The 20,496-nt window shown below is 48.0% G+C and overlaps 2 long non-coding RNA genes across 2 annotated transcripts in view; one reads left to right on the top strand and one right to left on the bottom strand.

Moving 5' to 3' along the window:
* Positions 1 to 20,496, bottom strand: part of LOC148650663 (uncharacterized) — a 190,830-nt gene that overhangs the window by 161,184 nt on the left and 9,150 nt on the right. Inside the window, exons 2-3 of the long non-coding RNA XR_015926185.1 lie at positions 16,679 to 16,741; positions 10,457 to 14,276 (exon numbers count right to left, since the gene is read on the bottom strand). This is a non-coding gene — a long non-coding RNA (uncharacterized LOC148650663). The remainder of the gene's footprint in view (positions 1 to 10,456; positions 14,277 to 16,678; positions 16,742 to 20,496) is intronic.
* On the top strand, positions 253 to 19,532 carry LOC148650664 (uncharacterized). The gene is made up of 4 exons (XR_015926184.1): positions 253 to 811; positions 3,267 to 3,350; positions 3,505 to 4,743; positions 17,787 to 19,532. It is a non-coding gene; the product is annotated as an uncharacterized LOC148650664 (long non-coding RNA).

Here is a 20,496-nt window from a genome sequence, read left to right as displayed (position 1 = left end):
AGGCAGGAGCTGCAGCAGCTGGGATGTCTGAACTGCCGACGAAGCAGGGGGCCTCCTGACCTGAGAGAGCCTATTGAGAGCCAACGGCAGCGGGAAAGGGGTCGAAGGTCGGGAGAAATGGGTTTGGGAAGCGGTGTGCTGAGAGCCATCATCTGACGCGCTCCATTAAAGCTGCAATTTAAGGGCTGCCTGGCGCAATCCGAGACTCAGCCGCGCCAGCGTCTGCCCGGTCTGCGGGCAGACGCCATCGACTGCAGCCGGGCTGCATGGAAGCCTCTGGCTTCGTCACCCTGCTGCCTCATGCAGGCAGCCTGCCTTCCCTTACCTCTGAAAGCACAGGTTCACTGGGAACTGTTCTAGTCCGGTTCTATTGTGTATGTACGTATCGCAGTGTGTTTAAGATAAGATCACTTCATTGGCCGTGTACAATTTCTTCAGGAATCTGTCTTTTTTTCCGCAGACCCCAACCTGCTCTCCATGAGACACACAGACAGGGAGAGAAGCTTGGGGTCAGAGCGCAGGGTCAGCCATTTATACGGTGCCCCTGGAGCAGCTGGGGTGAAGGGCTTTGCTCAGGGGCCCAACGCAGTAGGATTCCTGTGCCGGCCGCGGGATTTGAACTGGCAACCTTCCAGCCACAGAGCCACAGCTCCGCCCCTGTTATATCTCGTTCCTCTTGAATCCTGTTTGCCCAGGCCCTGTCCTCCCTGATGCCGGCCGTCGAGCGGCGGTGTTCACTTCCTGTTCCCCTGGCTTACCTCAGCAGAAAGCCGATGCTGAGACTAGGGCTCCGTACCCCGGCTCCGCGCAGGTGAATAGGAAGAGCTGCTTATGGCCGTGCCAGGCCACGAGGGCGTGTCCTGTAGCATAGGCTCTATTGATCTTCCAGTCCCTCTGTGGGTCACACCTGTGTGCTGGTTTCGCGAACGCAGCAGGACTCCTCCCCCTCCAGCGCAGGTGTGTGGGGAGGGGAGCAAACCTGCCACCTCCCCACAGGGCCAGTGGCTCATGATGATAATAATAATAATCATAATAATTCCTTGCACTTATATAGCGCTTTTCTGGACACTCCACTCAAAGCACTTTACTGATAATGGGGACTCCCCTCCACCACCACCAATATTTCAGATCGGGCCCTGTGCACGTGTGCTGGGGTGAATTTATACTCGCCGAGGGGTTCACTACGCAAGTAGAGATCTGCATGCTGGGTTCTTGCCAGTGAAAAGTGCGATTAGTTTAGATATTAGTATATGGGGATGATTCTTCTATTTGGTTACACAGGGTTGCCCTAAAGGAACAGTTATGTATAGAAGAAGAGAACGGTCATGCAAGTATTAGAAGTAAGACATGTTACAATCATGCTGTTAATTAGACCATCTGTGAAACAGACATAGAGGCAGTAAAGAGCAGAGGGCCTCAGGCTCTGGATTAACAGTCTGATGCCCCAACCTTCACAATCCATCACCGTTGTCTTTTGACACCCTTCCACTAAGGGGTGCAAAGTCCCCAACAAAAATATCTGAACTAAAACTGCAATGGTTCAAAGCTAAAATTACCAGCCATGTTGAAGGCAAATAAGTAAAGAAAGTGATGATCCAGCACACTTCCTGGACGTGCCACTTAATAAAGCTGAAGTATAAAAAAGAAGACTTGCAGAGCTGCCACCAGGAGAACACAATTACTTATTGACAAGTGGGGCGGGGTGGATGAGCTTGCCTGAGGGAGACGGGCATCAGGGCGCGATCGAAACAGAGAATTTCCTCTGGCCTCTTCCGCCCTTGTCCGGAGGATCGGAGCGGAGGAAATCCTCTGTCTCCTGCCGGGGGAGAAGAGGCTGGAGCACAGAGCTTTCCACCCACACAAAGGAGTGCCGGGTGCCGAGGCAGGGGAACCAGCGAGCGTGTCCTTCATCGGAATATCTCTGCCCCTTCTCAATACCCTCGTGTGGGGCAGTTGCCACTGTGTCGTTACGGACAGACACCCCACCCGCAGGAGGCCTGAGTCTGATCGATGCGCCGGAAGCAGGCCGCTATCCAGGTGCCCTAGTGTTCCAGGGACTTGGCAGCTGTAGTGTTCATAACCCTGATTAGCCACGCTCCCTAGACTGGCCAGGAGACAGCGGGTGAATGGTGGAGATGGGGGTGGACAGGTCTACCCAATCTCAGGCTGTGGCACGCAGTCTTGTCCAAATATTTGTCTGTATTGCAGAGCAGGTCGTAGCCTGTGTGCAGTCACCACTGTAGCTACGCAGTTATTGCAGAGTTGGCTTTGTGAATAATACCAACCTCCTGCCACACCCCAGCGATCAGCAGTTGATATCTAGCATGTACAATTACCTGCCTGTGCCTGCTGTAGATTTATTTGATACGGGGCTGTTTATCGAGTTACTTAATGTTGCGCAGTAGCAGGGATAAAGAGATTGCATGCTGCACGGCGACACCATCCATTCATTTTCTAACTACTTCATCCGATTCAGGGCCGCGAGGGGGTCAGGGCCTCTCCCAGCAAGCAACAGGGGCAAGGCAGGATATACCCTGGATAGGACGCCAATCTGTTGACGCCAATCTAGATAGACGCCAATCCATCTATACAAACACATACATGCCAGCACGCTCACACCAGGACCAGTTTTCGCAGAAGCCAGTTACCCTACCAGTCTGTCTTTGGACTGTGAGAGGAAACCAGAGCACCTGGAGGAAACCAGCATGAGCACAAGGTGAACTTACTAACTCCATGCAGACAGTGCCCCAGGTCCAGAATTGAACTCGGGGGCAGGGACGTTATCCACTGCACCACTGTGGCACCCACCGAGGGAAAATGTTTGTGAAATCAGATATTGCAGTGTGCAGGGCATGCAGACAAGAGTACATACTGTACATGGAGGTGTCAAAATTATGCCATTCACTGGCATGCATTATGAGCACCCAAAGTCCCGCAGGCTTCTGTAAGTCAATTGCAGAAAGCATTAGAAAGATGGCACCAGTATTCAATTAAACCTCCCAGAATACAACAATAAGCAAAGGGATGTTGTCCTCAGTCCCATGTTGAACAGTTCTGCTATATCTCAAGCCAAATATGATGTGTGCTAGGAGGAAACTCGAGTTAAAGACAGCAGGGTCTCTAGGAGTTTGCAAACAATACAGTATCAGATTTCCTTGCTAGCTTTGCCCAGCGGTAGTGTGCGTTCAGTGAGCAGTCCATGACAGCCCTTGGCTGTGCATGTAGCTAGCTAGAATGTTTTCCATTGAGAAATATGTGTTCTGCAGAGTCCAAGCTACAGAGTGGCAGCTGTGGGGCAGCTAAAATCAGAACCCTCTGCGGCACAAAGAACAATCACCCTGGCGAAACTGGTAAGAACTTACAGTCAGGTTCTGAAGGATGCGCGGCCATTCGGTGCATCTGGCCTGCGAGGCAATTAATCGCTAATTGACACAGGGATCTTGTCCTGCTATTTCCTGACAGAAACCAGGTTATTGACTTTTTTTTGTCACCATGACTCAACAGCTTGTTCCACACTCCCACAACTCTTTGGGTAAAGAAGTGCCTCCTGATCACAGTGTTCGGTACACGTCCCTGCGGTTTTCTTCAGTAAACTCTGGTATGTTTCTCCCTCGATTCCGAAGACGCTTGGGTTGGCTTTGTCAAGGCCTCAGGCGATTTCTCCTGCTGGAGTCGGTTCTATTGTGCTCTGTCTCTGTTCCACACTAAATATATTCAGTTCCTTTAGCTGGTCTGATAAAGGATATTCTTCAAAAACCTGGGAAGGTATCGGGCTTCCCCTCTCTGCACTGATTCTAGATCAACAGTATGTTTTTTGGTCACCAGAATTGTATGCGATGTTCTAAATTAAGTCATACCTGTAGATTGTACCTCTTAAAATGTAATATCTCTTAATTTCAATATGCTCCTAGTCCTGAAAAACTAAGTTTCCAGGTTTTGGATCTTGAAAACACTTCTGTTTGGCCAAGATTTCTGTTTGCCTTTTGAATTTCTTCCCCACGTTGTCTACAAGATGAAAACGATCTATAAAGTTAATGCCTTCACGATGGCGAGATTAATTACATTGTGCAGTACTTCTACCGCATTCTCAGTGCCGACTGCAAGAGCGCCGAGATCGTTTTTCGATTCTGTGGTGAGCAGTGCTGTTGGGTTTCCAGGAGTCGTTTGTTTTTATTATTTTTACTTGTCCGGTCAGATAACAAGATAGAATGAATCCAGAGGCTGGGAAGTTCCGGAATACTGTTTCTGAAAAACAGGATACGTGACAATTGATAGAGAATGCAAACACACACCTTGCTTTACAAACATCAAACACGACACGCCTTGTTCCATTTAGACTTTAGCCCGGTATTGTGATATATACAGTATATATCCGTATCGCATTTCTATTGCTTTCTCTTTGGCTGCTACTGAGCAAGTGATTTTAAACACTGAAGATGGAACAAGGGTGTCTTGCAAAGAATGTCACTAAGAACAACAAATTATAAGGTTTCATAATCCTGTTTTCAGAAACTGTGCAGGCCAGGTCAAAACTGGAGCGTTAGAACTTTATTTCCTGATGACATCTTACAAACCACTGCAACCATTGCGGCAAATTTATTGCGGTCAAAATATATAATCTTATCAACTCTAAGACACGGAGGGAATTATGTTAAAGAACCGGTTTGGTAACGGATCAGGAAGTTGTGAGAACGAGGCTGCGCAGGACAGCTCCCCGGGCGGCTGAACTCACCTGAACTCCAGGTAGGTCCACCTGTGGAGGACGCCTTTTCTTAGGCGCCCCCGTGTGGTGTGTACAAGCAACTGCGCCACCGCATCCCGCGCATTGTGTAACAGGACTGCAGGCGCAGCGGTTAGCAATCTGCTCATGGAGTCCGAAGACTCCCAACAGCATTGTCCTGGGATATTTCCATATACAGAATTGCTCCTTTCCTTCTCAAATAAATCTTCATCGCCTTCCAGCTGTAGACATCTTACGGATATATACACGTGCATATTATGATACATGCACAGATTATTTTGTACACAATAATCCAATTGCTCCAATTAGAAACAGACTATTGCTGGAAAACAACTAATGTCTACGGTGATCTATGCAATGGAAGTTACATGTTAGGAATATCTAATAAAACATTAGCAGCTTTATTGGATGAATATTTACGAAGCATATATCAAACGCGTTTGTATATTTGAGACTCGATGTTTAGTAAAGGGTTAAAGCTGTCCTGCCTCCATGGCATTGTAGCTGAACGAGGGAGCACCCCCTCCACTGCAGGGAACACGCTAGCCAGTGTGCCTTCAAGAGGAAACCACACGGTGAAACTCACATGCCCACAGAGGAGCATGCACACTCCACACAGAACATACCCCCCAAGCCAGAGATGACTTGATACCTGCTTTCATTCGTTTTTGAATCTAAGAAAGTTCCAGATATGCAGAAAAATATGCAAAACACAAATAAACACCCAAAATAAAAACATATGTTTATAAACCTTAATGAGTGTGCAATACGGTTATACAACTATATATATGTATGTGACCGTATTATAGTATTTTTATGGGCCAAAGTACCACCGTGTTACTTCCACGAGATCCTTTATTTTCCCATATCCCTTGTGGAGGTCTGAGTGCTGTGATTGCCCCTGATTTTGCTGTTGTAGCCACACACACACACACACACACACACACACACACACACACACACACACACACACACACACACACACACACACACACACACACACACACACACACACACACACACACACACACACACTGCTGCCTGATGACTTGCTCTGTAGGCTGTTTCCTCTCCTCCAAATCTGTTCTGACCTGTCCACCTTGTCCAGAAAAGGCTCTCTGACCCAATTATTGGACCGGCTGGTAGCAGAACCCAGATCCATACGGGGCCGCGGGCCGTTTCGAGACAGCGTGTGAGTTTCACAGCAGGGCTGGCTACTCTTTACAGCGCCCGTGATGCAGGGCTTGTCTGAACTACGCCATCAGGAGGTCTAATAAGGAAGAGTGTCCACAGAGGTGTTTCTTGCCCCTCACCCCACTCCCGGGCAAAAGCCCCAAAGTCCTCCAGGCCGGTGGTCTGTTATTTATAGGCTGAAAGACTTTCTCTGGTTTTCTTTGCTGAGGTTTTGAAGACTGAGTAATGAATCTGAGACACTAACACCCCCCTCCTGCACGTTCCTGTTCTCCCTCTCCCTCTGCCAGGCTGTGTGGTAGAGGAGGGTGATTAGTGCTCTTCAATAAAGCCTCTCCTGGAATAAAGAGCCACCCAACTGGGCAGACAGCGGAGCTGAAACGCTTTGCAGAGAGGTAATTAATTCCGCCCTGCGGATCATTAGTTAATTAGAAAAGCCTTGCAATTTTCCTGGTTGGAGCAGGGAAAGCTCCCACATAGCTTTGCTAAGAGGAGAAAGGACACGCTGCAGCACGCTGGGAGTGATTATCATCACCCAGTACTGAGCAGATCGGGATTCACACGGGCATTCGGGAGCTCTCTGGGCTCTTCCGTTCATTCATGGGACAGCACGGGAGTCGCATTATTACGATATGCTATTGAAATGTTGGATCAGCAGAGCCTCCACACAGGTTGATAAACAGAATCAGACCTGCTGTTCGTGTTGGACAAATCCATATTTAATCTGTTGGCCATGCAAGGACTTCCCCATATCGTTGGTTAGTTTGCCCCCCCCGGGAAAAACAAGAAGCAAATACTTTTGTTGAATCTGAGAATAGTCTAAACATGTAGAGAAATACGCAAGAACACAAATGTTTAAACCCCAAACCCCAGCAAAAGAGAAAAATGTTTATAAATGCCTTAAGTGTGCAATGTTTTTTTTTCACTGTACAGTTCAATGTGAATTCATGTCAAGTTGTCTATATTGTACTCAAAACACTGACGGTAGCATTTAAGGTATTACTAATAATAGAAACAATGCATGCGTTCATGCTTACAAAACTGCAATAGCCAAGTACTGCTATCCTGTATCTACTACCGACTGTTCGTTGTGACAGGGCTGTGCTGTGTGTTACACGCTGGGAGGAGTTTCAGACCCGAGAGCAGACGGGATGGTCAGGGCCTGAGCTCAGCAGGCTTGGGGAGCCCCGTTCGGATAGAGGGAGGAGGAGGGGTGTGGGGTGTGGGGGGAGCCCCCAGGATTTCACGGGCATTGCCTTGGCTTACCGAGAAACACAGGCTCCCTCTTTTCTTTAAAAATACCCTTATTCTGACCCCCTCTGACCCTCACTGCAGCCTTGGCCTGGACCGGGCAGAATCGCCTGCAGGATTGTGACTCCTTGTAGGACCGGGTTCGTTTTCCTTGAATAAACCCGGGCATTCCTGGCACTGCCCCACTGTTGTATAACAGCTCGGCCCACAGACGCCCCTCAGAATGTTTCCGTTCCCAACAGGAAGTGAGAAAGTCTGGCTCCAGATTTGTCATTGGAGTTCTCTTAGTCATGCGCGGCCTGAGATGATGCTGCAGGCAGCGGATGCTGGCTTGGTTGTGTTCTGGTGTCAGTCTCCAGTGAAAGCACTGTGCCTGCTGCTCTGTCATACAGATACTGTTCAGATCGAGTCCACAGGGTCTTTTTTTTTTCTATCAGATGATTCAGACCCATTACAACGAAAAAGAGTTTTGCCGGCTTTTCACAGGTATACAAATTATTTACCGGCATTTCATTCAGAAACGGGCTGGATCTCAATGTTTTTCAGGTGAGGCGAGGAGAGGAAGTGAGAAGCGAAAGGAAGATAGGGACACGGATTCTGAAACCTTCTGGCCACGGTACAGCGCACAGAATAATTATACTGTGTGGATGTAAGAGAGGAGGCAGTTTGGCCCATCGAGCCTGAGTGGTAGTAGCTAATTTTCCAAGGATCTCCGCTGGGTGTTTCTTGAAGGAAGCCAAGGTATAGGTTAGATTCAGTCCCCCTGTTCAAGCACTGAACAGACTCTGATCTTGCACACAAGCCATCAATCCTTATTATACTCGTGCACAAATATTAACAAGGATAGGAGAACGCAGACCAGGATTTCAGCCTCATTCGTCTACAGTAGACTGGGACGTTTCTTCAGGAAAATGAAGCAGTTGCTTTTCCCGGGACTCCGGTATACTGTGGAGAGCCACACCCAGCCTAGGTGTGAGTGCCGCCGCTGAGTCAGCAGCCACAGAGGGTGAGGGCGGGGGGGAGAAGAGTGAACTGACTCACCTCCTCCTGTTAGTCACTCCAGAGTCTCACCCTAGACCCTGCAGGCTGCCTGCCACTCTTCTCCTGGCAGAGGAGCTCAGTGATTAAGATGTCTTCCCTTCTGCCCTGTTTCCAGCTGTGAAACGGTAATCTGAAAGCTTGTTTCTGCCTGATTTCAAACCTACAGACCTTGCGCATGCGAGGGGAACGTGATAACCACTGCTCCCAGCGCCTCCCAGTGACTGCTGCCTGTCACCAGTTGTCGTGAGTGATGAGGGGAACCCTTTACTCCTGTGTGTGCTTCACTGCAGGCAGGGGCTGAGAGTTGTGCGTTTCTGCAATGAAACCCAGGGAGCTGGTGATGGGAAGACTGTAGATAAGTTAAGCAGCTGTTGTGCTCAAAACCCCAAAAACCTCATTGGTGACACGTACTGCACACCTGACTAATTCCACATGCTTGGGTTAGAACTAGTCAGAAAAAATAGGTGGGAAATCAGGGTTCATGAATTCAGCAGTAAATCACGTCCAGCTAGCACTTGTCTCATAATACTGCCACCTCACTGCAGTCTGTTCACCTCCGGCCCCTGACAGTACAAGACCAGTTGCATTTTACTGGACAGACTCTCGCTATGTGGGAAATCAGAGCTGTCCAGTCAAGTCTGATCTGAAGTGATCTCTGGTTTTTTTTCTAACGTTTTGGCTAACATCATTGATGAAGTTTTTGGTTGACCTGGGGGAAATCTGATAGTATAATGCTCTCTCACGGTAATGATCCCACTTGTATTTGAGTAAGATTTCATTTCTCTACCCTCTGTTGATAGTGAAATGTGAGATGCAGAGTTTTCAGGATGTGTTGTTTGATTGTGACTGTTTTATAAGCACTCTGAAATTATACCGGGAGATTATTCCTCCGTTGAGATTTCTCATGTTCTCTTTCTGATCACACAGGAACTCCTCGTTCTAGAATCCTCTCCTGTGCTACGACTATGAGTGTTCCGAAACCTGAACGTCAAACCTGTTGTCCGTCATAAAAAGAAAAACGATCAAAGGTGGAGTGGAGAGATTTATAATCGCTTCTTTAAATATTGTATTAATGCAGACAAAAACAAACAAACAGAATGTTTGCTTTTGTAATGATGACCGCCCAAGCAAAACAAAACGCCTTCTCCTGCACGCTTAACCACACACTCGCTGTACAGGCCTGTGGAGCGGCGCTCTTTCAGAGCCTCAAGGACGCACGTGGCTCCTCTGCCCAGCTGGGCTGTGGCATTTCAAAACAGATCTGTTGCGCGTCCATTACTAGAGCGCTGCTTATACCTGGTAAAGGTCATGGCAGCCTGGAACTGATCCTGTGCACACAGACTACAAAAAGGGACTAATACACAGTATTGTTAGATGGTAGAACCACACCAATATAAGCTGTACTGCAGAGTGTAACTAAGTGTTACAGAGGAACGGGCTGGATTGTCTCACAGTGATACGTACTGTATATACAGAATCAGCACTTAGTTATTTGAAACTGAAGCACTATGTGTGCCAAAGCCCACGCATCCAAACGCATAACTCTCCCTGTGTCAGTCACACGCAAAACACTGACCAATGTCTGCTCATTCAAATACATCTTAGATACTTTTTATTTTACATTTTCACGAAGAACGGGGCTGTCACCCAGTCTCGTTAAACAGAAGAGTAACTCCAGTGTACAGTGTACCAAAAGCCTAAGGTCTTATCGCTGGGAGTCTTATTGATGACGCCTTTGAGGTGCTTTTTGCTGTCCAGTCTGCTGCTTCATAGCTCGTCTGCCCCTCTATCTCATCACGGCCGGCGCCTTCACCGGTGGTGAGCAGCGACCCCTAGTGCCGGGTGTGCGAAATACCTTTGCCACCGTGTCCTCTTCGTTAAAGGCATAGGAAACCCTCGTGTTGTTGTATGCCATGTTTACAGAGCAGGGCATGGAAGCGTGGTCACATGTATTAATGATGCATGCGCGAAGCGGCTCATAAGAAATTAATTGGCTCATAAATTGGAGACACGTGCTCACGTTGCGTTTATTTGAGGACAACGTCACTGCATCGCCCAGATGGGGGCTGCGCATTGGTGGTGGTGGTGTAGGGTGGTGTAGAGTTCCCATTGCATCATATTAGTACTTAATTATTACTAGTGCTGCTGAATTGGAAAAAAAAAACACGAAACGTCTGTATATGTAATAACATCGAGGCCCAGCAAGAGACATAGCAAAACGGCGATACAAACGATAATCCCAATAAAATATCTTTATTTCTAAAGAGTAATGCAGTATATCAAACTGGGAAATGATTTGATAATACAGGACCTTTAAAGGAACATTTAACATGAAATCATTACAGTGATTTTTCAAAAAGGTTCTCCATGACTGGAGGACTCCAACCTGACCACAAGATGGCGCTTCCGAACCGAACATCTTGCTGCGGTCCGTGTTAATCAAATTAAGACTCCAATGTGTGCCTGAACGTGTCCAGTATTTACACGTATTAAAATACATTGTAATGCTTATGCATCACATTGAGATTAAAAAAGCAAGGCTTTTTATTTTCAGAAGTACACTATGATGTTTTGTCCTATTTGCACAGATTTTTACACACATGAAAGTAGAGATGTGCGATTTGCTTCCCAGCATGCAGGTGACAGCAGTTTTACCTTTCATGGTTCACAGACAGGTTACTGATTTAAAATAAAAAAAGCACAACTCTGCACAACAGGTCAACACACACACATAAAGCCTCACTTAAGGAAAGCAGCCAGTGCAGTTGCTTACCATGCAGCGGTTTCGGACAGATGAAATAACGAGAAAGGGCAATGTGTACAAGAGCTGCAAGGCCGAGCCTGCTGCGCAGGCGCATGGTCCGAGACCCTGGCCACGCCCTGGGCGAGACAGACCGCAGGCCAGTCCACGCGTGTTTGGGGCGCAGGGGGGTAGCATCACTGCTGCTCTTCCGCAGCCTCTTCTTCATAAGCAAAACAGGTTCTTTTTCGCGGCAACCTTTTGCTACAGAAACGGAAGCCTATGAGGACAACACAAACCACCTGCTGGGTCAATAAAACTGCCTATACCGAGAAGCAGATGATGGAGTGCGACTCTGAAACAGACTCGTAGATTAACTTTTAGTTTGGACACCACGGCTGGAGCACTTTTAAATTAATTGCACAGTCGCACAAGCATCTACATTTGTTTTGATTTATTTGGTTGGCACACTGTATAATGAGCGATCCGATTAAAATCCATCTGAAACTGTATGTATGTTCCAGACTCCCAAAAGCTCAAAGCCTGTCCCAGATGATGCTTTGGTAGCTCTTTAACAGTCTAGCCTGTTTCCCATCCTCATTACTATGTTTCTGATCGTGAATGGTTTGTGAACATCTCATGGCAGACGACGCCTGTACGTTCAAGCACGTCTTGCTCAGATCTGAACGTATCTGGTTAATGGAGGTTTACAGAGCTAGATGGCACCAGTATCCCTCTTACAATATCTCCAGATATTCCAGCAGAGTCCCTGAAAGTGACACCTCACTCACGTTCAGAGACAGATGGAGACAGCGGCTACAGTCCAGACTCCCCTTTCCGATCTGTCACGCTGCCTTGTGCACAGAGGACCACCGAGACAGTGTGCTGTTTGCTCAGGCTTTATTGAACATCTGTACAAGGAAACGTTTTCAACTGTTTCAAACCAGAGCGCCAGATGGTAAATAAAAGAGTTACACAGGGCTTTTCTGCAAATGTCCTAATTCTGGAGATTCACAGATCCAGTCCTCACGGTCCAGTGGGTTTTCTGTGTTCTAATAAAATTGAACAGCTTTTCACCCAGGAGCAAGTGTTCAATGGACCCAAATATAGGTTACCTGGACCAGTACAGCTGCTGACAATGTAAAGACATGTAGAAAAGCTACTAGATTGTGGAGCTGAGGACACATGTCCTGTGCCTTCCTCCTCCTAGGGGTTTCCCTAGCACTGTATCCATGACAGTAGGAATGAGCAGACTTATAATGGCAAAACACAGGAAACAAATCTAAGTCTGTTACCACCAGTCACACATAAAGCCAGTGTTCGCTCACCCCTAAAACACAGATGCACATACGGCAAATAATCATTAATCTTTTGTCCACCTCTTCTGAAGTGACGCTGAAATGGGCCAGCCCTTTCTGGCTACGGTAGAGTGAGCGTGATTTTGAGTTTTTAACTGTGGCTTTCCGAGACATGACAAAGACAACAGTTTCACACGATGACAATCCAAAAGCGAAAGAGGAAGGGAAGAGTTGCTCCATAGTGAGCGTGCGGATGGTTCTGGGCTCTACGCTGTGTTGCTCCTGAGGGCTGGCAGTCGTCCTCTGTTCGCTGTTGTTCTGTCAGGTGTGTGCAGAGCCTGAGCTGGACATTTTACCCATGGTTCCTAGAGGCAGGGGGTCACTGTCGTCATGGTGCCGTGCTGCCAAGCCCCGCCCCCAAGAACAGTATTTCCAGGAATCCCCCTCTGAATGCCCAAGGGATTCCTGGGAAAACTGGACCCCGAGGACAGGGAGACGGCCCGCTGCCGAGGGCGAGAGGGAGAGATCAGGGAACAGGGCGCTGAACCGTGGAAGATTACGCAGCGGAGAGGAAGAGAGGGGGAAGGAGATGGAGCTGCTGTGGTGATCCCAGCGAAGCACTGGGCAGAAGCAGGGAGAGGAGCTGGGAACGTGGGAATGCCGGGCTGCTGTGCTCTGACGCCCTTGAAGTTGTGCTCCTGCTCGGGCGAGAGCGAAGCCTCCCCACCTCCATGAGCAGACAGCGGCGAGAGTGTCCCTCCTCCCGAGCTACAGTGCTTCATCTCAGACTCCCAACTGACCAGAGATGCAGCACTGCACCGTGGGCCTGGGGACGGGATTTGAACTGGTCCTGGAGAGCCTGGGAAACTGGACATAGGAAATATTGCCGATGGAAACTCCATTTCCCCCTTGAGCAAGGTCCTCACTTGGTTGCTTGCTGATGTCCCCTTGTCCCTGCCAGTCTGTGACACCAGATACAGGCAGCCAGCCACAGCCGTTTCCTTCTCAGAGCTCATCGTGTGGCCGAGACGTCATTATTACGTTTATTTGATTAGTATTCTTTCCACCTCTTACATGTCTGCCTTCAATGACTACTATGCCTGTTGCTATTTCTGTACTGCTCTTAAAGTTCCACTTCCAGAGTACTTCCTGCCCCGGGGCATCTCAGCTCGGTGGTTTATCAGCCTTTCGTAGGTCTGTACTTGTGCCCCAGCGGTGGATAACGGAGAGTTCCACCAGCCTGGATATTCCTGTGTGTGATTCATTAACTAGCTCACTGGATCAGGCAGGAAAATTAGGTTTCCCTTCCTGCTTGTAATAATAATAATATAATAATTATTATTATTAGTTCCTGGGGTGTAAGTGCAGCTAGACTTCTTTGTCTGTGGTCAAAAGTTTCACCCAGGTGTGATCACAGAATATTTCAAGTGTGCCAAAGCAGACAACATCATGAACATTTGCAACTTGAGATACTTACCTGCTCGATACCCATATCAGCTGGCAGTGCCTCTGCACCACAGCGTACATTACTGCTGCTGATGTTTTTTTGGAAGTGGACAAACAATCACTCACCTGTTCGTGTACAGTCCAGAAAAATGAACTCAACCTGAAAACATCCGTTTCTGTTCAATTGCAACCTGAAAAACATCCCACCACCGAAGGGGAGTCGAACGTGTTAGAACGGCACAAAACGGCAGAACACATCAACTGTCTTTCCCAGTGTGGCTCCAGGAGGTATTCCCTTTTGCAGTCGGAGCACCGAAAGGACCTCTCAGTATCTTACCATACCATCACACACACACACACACCCCTTTCGGGACAGAAATTGCATCTCAAAGAGGCTGTCGAATATCAGTGATAAGTGATAACAAGCTCCACTGGATAGTTTCTCTCCTCCGCTCATCGTTTCTTGACGGATGCCCAGGTGTCGGCTTCAACAAGATGGCTGGGCAGCTCGTTCCAGACGCCCGTGACCCGCTCTGCTCCGGACATCGCCTGGACAGGCCAGAGAGATCTGCAGAAACGGAAGGCAACATGGGTGAACTTGCCACGTGCTGCCTGCAGCTCGATCCCCCGGCAAGCAGCAGCAGACATCGCATCACGCAGCGCACCGCCTCTGAAATGAGTCAGATACAACAACGGGACTGGCGGGCCAACTGCTCTGGATGCTGCAGTCACCGAGGACAGCCTCAGAAAGAAGGAGGTTAAGGCAGGACAGATCGTTCTTGCTCCACCCCCCCCCATGCTGGAGTGCAGCCAAGTGGACACATCCTGGAGGCCTATCTGAAACCCAGCCATGGGAGCCGGGCTCATCGTGTTTCAAATTACAGCGCGCCTGGCCTTTCGCTCTGACCGCAGAGCAAGAGATGCGTGGGCGGCGTCGCCACAGAAGAAATCAATAATGACAGGGCGCTGAGATGGCCGATGTCAACTGAACAGTTTTTCGAAACCTCCTGTCAATCTGGTCTTTACCCTCTGCCTTGCTTGTGAATCTGAATCCCTTTGGACAATAAAATCTGGATAATCTAGCAGGGCACGCCCCGCTGTCTTCATATGGGGCTGTGCAGCAGCAAAAGGGGTAAAAGACACACGAGCTTGCATCGTCCTACTCGACCGGCAAGTGTAGACCGACCTGGGGAGTCCCATTCCTCTTGTTTAAATTCACAGCCAGCATGATCCATCCATTCATGCCTTCTTCTTCATGGATAGGTATAGAAATTTAATGTAATTTAATGTTTAATTTATTTAATGTTTCTTTATTAGCCCTATACAATTTCTTGCATTAGGAATTCATCTTTTCGCATACCCCAGCTTTTCTCCATGGAGACACAGATACAGACAGGGAGAGAAGCTGGGGGTCAGAGCGCAGGGTCTGCCATTGTACGGCGCCCCTGGAGCAGTTAGGGTTAAGGGCCTTGCTCAGGGGCCACACGCAGTAGGATTCCTCTGCCGGCCGTGGGATTTGAACCGGCAACCTTCCAGTCACAGGCGCAGATCCTTAGCCACAGAGCCACCGCTCAGCCCAATGCCACTGCTCCGAAAGAAAGTACTGTAGCTGCCGAGGACCATTCAAAAATAAGGAATGCAATTCCAGGTGAATTTAAAAACTTCAGTGTAATTTGTGCTAAGATTCCCCATGCAGGCAATGGTGCTGTGGTGTCAACACAGCATGGACACACACTGTCACAGCGTGAGATGAGCCGAGGGAGAAGTCTGTGAAGACAGCTGCTTGGTGATGGCGTGCAGCTGTGATAGACAGGGGACAGTGTGGGCAGGCCTCACCGAGAGCTGCTTTCTAAGAATGGGACGCATTGGCTGGAGGGGATAACAGTTTGTGCTGGCGAGTGTGAACAGTAATTAACTCTGCAGTACCTCCGGGCATCTTGTATTATGCTCTCAGAATCAATTTCAGGGCTCGATCTTTATGCTGGGACTGGTGCAGACACAGTATCTCATTTGGCTCCCAAAAACTAGTAGCTTATTATGAATTGCAGTACTGTACTCAGACAAAACAAGACACAAAGCGGGGCTACTCCGCTGGGTTGCCCTAGTCTGCTCCAGTGCAGTGCTCTGATGGACCCAGCTTTACTGCGGTATTGATCCTGCAAATTACCCCACCAAAACATTATGGAGCTGGTTGTAGCAAAACTGTGTAACGGAGTAGATTGGAAGTTGTGTGTCTGGGCAACCCTGTGTTTTATTTTTTAAAAAGGAGGCATAAGAAATCAGCTTAAAGTGTCCCTCAACAACACTGTGATTTAACCTGCTTTCCAACACAGAACACGTATGGTCCAAGGTCTCAAACAAACAGCATTCCAAACTAAACTTATCATCTCCTCTACACAGCTGTATAAACTAGGAACTTTTTCAAGTTTTAAAGTTGACGACTTTTCTTTTTATTTGCACACGGTTTCAGTAAGTTGATTTCTTTGCATCTGTGTGTGTGTATACGAGTTGTTGATAAGTGTTGATAACTCTGCAGAGCTCTGGGATGCTGTAAGACGAAGAGCACTATGAGAAAAAAAATCTGATTGGACTAAACAGCAGGATGCAAATAATCAAAACTCGTCATGTGCTCAAGAGTGACTTTTGCCTCCTGTAAAAATCTCAGCAGTTAACCCAAATCTAGTTGGCATTGCTTTTATTAAAGTGGTGGAGAGTGTCGGTGTAGGGGACTCTCCAGTGGCTGAAGTTCAATGTGGAAACGCCTGTCCTTCTGCACAAACAACAGGCAGCGCAGGGTGTGTCACTGTGTGGAGCCCCAGAAGTCCAGCTTCTCAGGACCGCGGCGAGGATTCACGGTACTGCCTGGCGGAAGTCAGCTGGCGAGGTTTAGCTTGTCTCATTGGCAGGACAGTGCGTAAATCATTTCTAAATATAACTAAGCAGAAGAAATCTGGGGGACTCATCTCTCACCTGGCTGGGGGCCTATATGTGGGTCTGCTCCAGCACAACTCTCTTCCAGATGCTTACACGGTACTGTGAAAAGGAGATAAAAAGAGAACAAGATCCTGTTTACATGAATTCTAACAGATGTCAGACAGCCCTGCGGCCAAGAAGTGTTGGTGAACCTTTCGATCCCGGGCCGGCTTTTACCAAACAAAGCGTGTGACGAGACCCTCTTTGAAAACAAAGAAACAAGAAACGCACAGACAGCTTTCATCTTTATCGAGGAATGTATATTTGTTGTTGTCTGGTTCTGTTGCTTTTGAAATCGAAAGCTTCTTACAATAGTGCCTGATGGAAGCTCTTTATAAAAGAGTACTAGAAGATCAGATTGTGGATCTGTGCTGAACTGCTACCCTTGAGACATCAGGACAGAGCTCTCTAGGTCATTCCTGATCCAGGAACTATCTCCCTCTGGTGGAACACTTCTGCATTGCACACGAGAGAGACACCTTCAGCTCCTTGCCAAGCAAGTTCTATTGGATCCAGCCCATTGGGTAAACATGGTTTTGTACAGGAGCAACAGGTGTAGCTTGCCATACAATGATGAGATAGTAGCATTAGCACCTCCTAGCTTGAACTCTTCAGATCTCAGAAGCTAAAGAGAGATAAGAGATGGGCTTGGACTGCACAGGGATAGCTGACCTCCAGGGAAAACCTAGATGCTGCTGTGTTGCTGCCTTTTCCCTCTGGACATGCATTTCCAAACCACGGCTGCAGAACAGTGACAGAGGACAACCCGCTGTAGGTCCTTCAGCTGAGCTAAACTGAGGTCTTCACTCCGCTTGGTCATTAAAGAGGCCAAGGCACCGTTTGTACGGATGTTAACCCTGATGTTCTGTGTAAACTCCAGTGTGGGCCTGGAGCTTTTCTACAGGCTCTGCTGTGCAGTGGGGCTGCTGCGTGTCTCCTACAGGGGAGCTGCACTGCACTGCTGGATGAAACAGCTCCCCTCCTGTGTGTGGAGATCCTGGGATGAATCTGCAAGCAATTAAAATGGAGATCTGGTCCTGCTCATTTTACAAAGCTTCTCAATTCTCTTCTGAATGTATTTTCTCTTTACTTGTTTGTTTTTTAGGCATATGGAGCACAAGGAGCTCATCGCCTGTCCCCGGCTGTCAGGGGAAGCAAAAGGGAAACGAAAATGAGAAAAAATGAAAACACGAAAATTCCTCAGCTCTTTTGAGCCTGCTCCAAGTGCAGGCTTTAGGTTGTCTCAAATCGCTCTCCAGGAATCTGCCTCTGGCCTTATAAGGAATCTATTTTATTTTTGGGATAATGGAAAATGTAAGCAGCGCTCTCGATAAACGCCAGCGCTCGCAGCTCCAAACAGGCCACGATCGCAGGAGCAGATACTTTGTCACTGTTCCTTCGCCTCCCCCTCTCCCCCCCTCCTCCCTCCACACTTTCCCTTTTCTAGTCACATTCTGCTGGGGATTGACATAAAAGGAAAGGAGAGAGGATGCTGCCGACGTGGGCAAGACCACCTCCCAAGACAGATCCTGTAGCAGGGACCTGAAACACTGCTGACGCTTGGGTGTTTAAGTTCCACTGTGACAACGAAAGGCCCATGGAGCCAATTGCAAGTGGACCAGGAAAGCAATTTGGCTTTCCAAAGCGAGAAAGCGCACAAGAATCAGACACATCCTTATAGGTTTTATAAGCTGCAGGCGTGTAGACATTCTACTGATGGTGCAGAAAATCTGAACCTTTAAGGGGGATTCTGACTTAGAGGGGTTCAGTTATAATCAACACCACTGGCTCCTCAGACAAGCACAGACTCCTGATGTCTGATCCTGAGCCTCTCGTTCTGAGCAGGATCACCACTGCAATACTGCAACCACACATCACCAGCAGGGTGAAACGAGCCTGCCTCCCACTGGTCTAAACCCAGCTGCTGCTCCCCACGAGCATGTGAGCAGTCCAGCGCACAACGACGGGATGAGCCGACATCGAGAGCTCAAAATGGGCCTGAGACTGGCAAGCGCAAGCAGAGCACAGTCCTGCTCGAGGAGGGATCATCTGTTGCACAGGAGTGTGCTGAAGGCCGACCCAGCGCTGTGCTGAGCAGTCAGATGACCACAGAGAGCAGATACAGTATGCAAAAGGAAAAGGGAAACATCTTTAACTCAAGAGAAATAAAATGAAAGGCTTAGAACTCTAAGGTTCAAACCTTATTGCAAAAACTCCAGCACAACAGTGTCCCTGTTCTTGGATGTCCAAGGAGTGGGTCTGCAAGAGTTCTTGGACTCTCTGAAACACCAGCACCTGAAGTGTGGGGAGATTGAGCCTGTAAACAGCTCGTAATCAGCCCATTAACACCCAATCTGGACTGAAAACCGGGATTGGTCACCCCTGCTCTTGAACATATAGTGTATGAAGCTTGAACTCCAAGCAAGGTTTCACCGCATTGAAAAACTGAGGCTGACTGAGACGCCGTTCCAGAGAGAGGACATCCAGAAGCTGGTGCTATCGTGAAGTGAAATCAAGATTCAAAAGACTTTAAAATAAAAACACCCCTTCGTTATAATCGAAACATTTCTAAATATGGAGCACACTTGGCACTGAAGCAAAGAGCTTAGAAAAGTGCTCTGTGAGTTAAGCATTCACAGTTCAGCAGGTGAACTGTGACTCAGACAAAACCTTTCCGATTCTATCAGACAGACAACATTTGGTGATCTCTTGCAAAACTGGTGAGATAGCCCAGCTTCAGACCTCTCACTTAAAATCTACCAAATGCTTTTTGGTATAATTTGTACTAACAATGTACTGTAATGCACCTACCATGTCTTAAACAAGATGATAAATCAATGGTCATAGGTCAGATGGTTGCAAATGTGGTTTTTCCTGTGAATAGTCAGTAGAAACACACGCAGTTTCATACGCACACCAGGCAATGAGAAAAACATGTGGCGTCACAGCTGTGGGCATTGTAAGGGCTGGTGCTCATTACCGTCAGAATGTTTTGTACCTGATTAATGGAGTCCAAGTCGGCTCACTTCTGACCCTACGATGGTTCTCTCTCCATTTTTACCAAGTGCAAATTAGTCCTGCTCAACACCGCTTCCTCTATACGCAACGGCAACGGGCATTTTCACATCTTCCCCTATCCTGTTGGGTTATTAAAAGTCAGTTAAAAAAAAACAGTACTTGCAGCTCCTTTTCACCTCCTTCTCTCATGCCTTCACAGATGAAACAGGGGCAGGGGAGAGTCTCTGAGTCCAGACTCCTTAGGCAGGAGAGCAAAATTGTCCGGCAACATCAGGAATCCCCGCCAGCTGCTCCTGCTAGCGAAACACACTGTCGCACTTCTACAAGCCTGCCTTGCTGGCCGGTTCCCAGCACTAATCATTTCTTCTCATGCGAGATACTTGGGCTTCTCAACTGAAAGCTGGCACACCGGAAGATTACAGCCACTCTTCCTCGGGGTGCCTTGTCGTTGTTCCTGTTTTGCTACTGCTCTGCTCTGCCTGCCTCATTACAGAGCTGTTTGTTTTCAGAGGATTCCCGTGTAAAAAAAAAAACAAGTAAAAGATCCAGGACTGGCCTTCCCTAACCTCTCAAATCGGATATGTCTGGCTAAAAGTTTGTGCTCAATACACTGTTTCGGACGCAGCGATTAATTGGTACTATTAGCGAAGCTGATGAAACGCTAGGAATCTGCGTTTAGGAGAAATAGCACCAGATTTAGATTGAGGGCCAGATCTCTTTTACCACCATACACCAGTAAAAAAAAAAAAAAAAAAAGCTAGATTAAGACTGAACTGTTTCCCAGGTTCAAGCAGCGC

Source organism: Lepisosteus platostomus, chromosome 13 (genome assembly GCF_059453375.1).
Source record: "Lepisosteus platostomus isolate fLepPlt1 chromosome 13, fLepPlt1.hap1, whole genome shotgun sequence".
NCBI classification, from domain to species: domain Eukaryota; kingdom Metazoa; phylum Chordata; class Actinopteri; order Semionotiformes; family Lepisosteidae; genus Lepisosteus; species Lepisosteus platostomus.
The sequence above is the reverse complement of the archived record's forward strand: the minus strand, read 5'-3'. Positions and strand labels throughout refer to the sequence as shown.